Here is a 4,137-nt window from a genome sequence, read left to right as displayed (position 1 = left end):
AAACTATCCATTCTTTGTTGAAACTGGTCATCAGGGAAACTATCATTCAGTTCATGTTGTGCACAATTAATTTTAGTTAACAGTTCTTTTTCCATCTGACTGAAATAATCAATTAGTAGTTGAACATATTTCATACTTGCTTCAAGATTTATTTCCTGCCACCTCTTAAGCAGGGTAGGATGAGTATCACCGTACGTTGGCATACAAAGTATTCGCATACCTCGGGGAACAAGTTTAAATCGTATGCATGCTTCCATATGTTTTCTTTGCCAATTTAAGCGCTGAAATTTGTAGAGGTCATTTTCTAAGATTTTAATCTTAGAGTTAAAAATTTCTAAATTATCAACAGTAATGTCTATTGGGTTGGCACTCGGTGCTCTTAGGTCCAGAGCCAATAAAGGATTAAATTCATCATTTAGCATAGCTGTCCACTGTTCTTTTCTGTGTGATATCCTCGGTTCTGGAACATAATCCAACTCCACATTAGGATTAGTCATGTCGTGCGTTGAAGTGGTACTAATAAAAGTAATAAAGGCAAAAACGATAGACCACAGCAACCAAGGAGTCCTTAGTTAAATAAACCAAGGTATATAACAAACAAACTTCGGACTCACCACGACTTAAAAATAAAGACTGAATATTTATTTAGGTAAGCGCTTTCCCGTATCCTCCTGTACGCTTCCTCAGACCATGAACATTTCATTAAAGCAGTCAGTTTTTATACATTAACATAAAGCACTTAATTATTTAATAACAATTAAACATAATAAGTAAATTAGAAAGACAATTAAAAACCTTAATTTAAAGAGATATTCAAACTTTCTTAAAGTGAATATATGAAATCTTTTAACTTACATTTAATGTCTAGCGACTAAAATTTAATGTTATTCAGTGTCATATACATAAATATATATACATATATATATATATATATATATATATATATATATATATATATATATATATATAAAACTATTTGTATGCACTGCTGAAACTGCAAAACTAAAGTAAATCCAATGCGTAGGTTAGAGACCCTTTTGGGGTTTCTTAGAATGGAAAAAGCCACGCAGACACCAGGTTAAATTGATTTGAGCGCTTTCGTTCGCACTTTTATTACAAAGCTTAAGAACTTCTTCAGAAATCAATAACATAAGTGCATTCCATCTTAGCTATAAATACAGTGGATGATGTCATGTGTGACATGTGTAGTGGGGGAGGTACTTTATGGGGTAGGTACCAGGGAGGGAGGAGGTAACCTTTATGTGTTACCTGATCCATTTCAGTACACATTTTATGTTAAGGCTGCCATTCAGACCAGGGTGGTTGTCGGCTCCTAATTTAATTTGCCACCTGAGTTCTTTCACTTCTAGTGGGGTGCTGGACTCGTCACTGAAGCTGGAGACCTTGTCCAGGACTAGGAAGGTGAACTTAGTGGGTTTTTTGCAGTGTACTGCATGTTTAGCTAGGGCGTTGTTGTTGTCTGCTCTCCTAATAGCTTGGTAGTGTTCCTTAACCCTATCGCTGAGTTTCCTGGTGGTCATACCCACGTAGAAGCATGGGCAATAGGTGCACCTGCTGAGGTAGACTACCTGAGTGGAGTTGCAGTCAAAGTGGCCCTGTAAATAGATAGGTTTGTTGTTACCTATCACTATTTTGTCCACTGTGCTTATATGTTGACAGCAAATGCATTGACCGCAGGGGTGGGTGCCCTGCAACTCGCCCTCTTTGTAGGGGCTGGGTTTTCTCTTTTCAAACAGAGTTTTGAGTGAGTGACACTTCTTGTGGGTAAAGGCAGGTGTGTCACCTAGGGTCTTGTTGAGGTCTGCATTGCTGATTAGAATGTCCCAGTTTTGGGTCAGGGTATTTTTTATCATATTGCCATCTGTTGAGATGGGTATGGGGAACCTGGGTAGGGGTTCCTCTTTTTGTTTGCTGTGTTCGAAATTCCCATATATAAGGATCGGTAGGTGCCTGGAGTGTCTGTGTTCAGTCACTAACTGGGCTACTTTGTTAACCAGGGAGGGTGGCCTAATGGTTAAGGTGTTTGCGTTGCAAACACAAGAGGCAGGGTTTGAGTCTCACTAGGGATAATTAGCTAGGCTTACAGTGGCTCGCAAGGGCAGTTAGCCTAGTACTAACCTGTGAACCTGTGAACTTTGGGGTAGTTCTTTTCTAGGAACATTTGTTTGAGCTGTAGGCTCTTTGTAAGGAATTGTTCGTCGCTGCTGACCATTCTGCTGAGTCTGACGAACTGTCCTTTGATTACATTCTTTTTCATGAAGTTGGGGTGCAAGCTACTGTAATCAAGAAAGTTGTTCCTGTGGGTGGGTTTTCTGTAGATGTTGGAGGAGAAGGTGCCTTCCTCTGGGTTGAAGCTGAGTTCAATGTCGAGAAAATTGGCCCTGTAGCCTCTATCCCCTATAGTAAAGTTCAAAAAGGGAATGCTGTTGGTGAGTTCTGTCAGGAAGGAGTCTAGTTCGTGGTGGGTACCATTCCAGAGGAAAAAGAGGTCATCAATGTACCTTTTGTACATGCTGACTTTGTTAAACCCTCTTAGGTGGGTCAGGGTGTCTTCTTCCCAGCTACAGAGTACTAGATTAGCATAGGAAGGGGCCATTTTGGCTCCCATGGCAACACCTTTTAGTTGTTTGTAGATGGCGTCATTGAATTCAAAATAGTTGTTGTCTAGGACTAGTTTGAGCAGTAGGCACAGGGTGTCTGCCCTTTCATGTGCCATGTGCCTATGTGTCACTAGGTAGCGCTTTACCAGCTGGATCCCTTCTTTGTGCGGGATGCTGGGGTATAGTGCTGTGATATCTAAGGTAACCAGGAGGAAAGGGGTGCTGGCATTGTCGTTTTGGATCTTGTGTATTTCTTTTAAGAAATCCCAAGAGTCTCTGAGGTAGAACCTGGAACTCTGGACGAGTGGGTTGAAGTAGAAGTCAAGTAGTTCAGAGATGAACTCTGTCTTGGTTCTTTTGGACGAGACTATGTGTCTCATTGGTGGGTCTGTCTGGTTTTTGTGAATTTTGGGTATTCCAAAGAGACGTCCTACAGTGGGGGAGTCTACTGACATGAAGTCTAGTTCCTCCTCAGAAATTTTTTGTTGGTAGGCTAATAGGAGCAGGGTGGATTCAATGGTTTTGAATCTTTGAAGGACTTCTGTTTTGGCTATCTTACGGTAGCCTTCTACATCTGCTAGGACATTCTCCATTTTACCAATGTAGTCTTCTTTGGACATGACCACTACTCCTGCCCCTTTGTCCGCCTTGAGAATCATAAGATGCTCGCTTTGGCAGAGTTGGTATAGGGCTGTCTTTTCTTTGGGGTTGAGGTTGCTCTTGGCCTGGGGGTGTGGTTTTCGAAGAAGAGTCCTGATTTCGGACTCGCACACTTTTGAATAAACACTGATGTGTGCATTCAAAGTGGGGTTAATGGTGCTCTTTCTTTTGAGAATTGGAGGTCCACTGTAACTGCCCTGACTGGATTGGGTGGATTCAGTAGTGTCAGACCCCTGGGTTTCTACTAGGTTCTCATTAGAGTGGTGCCTAGTATGTGTGCTTGTTGGCGGAGTGGTGGTGGGAGGGGGTGATGTGTCACCCTGGTTTCCGGAGTTGTTATTCTCTGTGGTAGTCTCAATGGAGACTGCCTGAAGGGTATCACCACTTTCGGTGCGGGTTTTGGACTGTACACTGGTGCGGGTACTTGTTCTGGTGGAGTTAGTGGTAGTACTCTGGCTGTATAAGTCAGAGGTCACTCCAGGCAGGCCGGGCAGTTTGGCTGTATTGGCTGTGGCCGAGCCAGTGGTGGCAGTGGTAGTGCTTGGAGGGAGCTTGGGGGGACTGTTTTTACCTGGTACTGACCTGGGGGAATAGTTGTGTGCAAGCATAGGTTTGGGAGAAACACAATCTGTACCATTGGACGCTTTCTTATTAACTTTAACTGAATCAGTGACATATGAGGCATTTTTACCAACTTTAACAGAACATGCAGCTACTGTGTTTAACTTAGAAGTGGAAGGAAGACAATAAGAAACAAACTTAGTAACATTGGTAACATTGTTAACATTGGAAGCTCTATTGTCAGTCATATCTAAAGTAGCAGTAACTGAATTAGTGTGGACTGTAGTTGAATCAG

The 4,137-nt window shown here is 42.1% G+C and overlaps 1 protein-coding gene across 5 annotated transcripts in view; it reads right to left on the bottom strand.

Moving 5' to 3' along the window:
• Positions 1-4,137, bottom strand: part of KMT2A (lysine methyltransferase 2A) — a 3,231,120-nt gene that overhangs the window by 2,317,846 nt on the left and 909,137 nt on the right. The window lies entirely within an intron of this gene.

The sequence above is a fragment of the Protopterus annectens genome, chromosome 8.part0, assembly GCF_019279795.1.
Source record: "Protopterus annectens isolate FY-2018-M chromosome 8.part0, PAN1.0, whole genome shotgun sequence".
In the NCBI taxonomy this organism is placed as follows: domain Eukaryota; kingdom Metazoa; phylum Chordata; order Ceratodontiformes; family Protopteridae; genus Protopterus; species Protopterus annectens.
The sequence above is the reverse complement of the archived record's forward strand: the minus strand, read 5'-3'. Positions and strand labels throughout refer to the sequence as shown.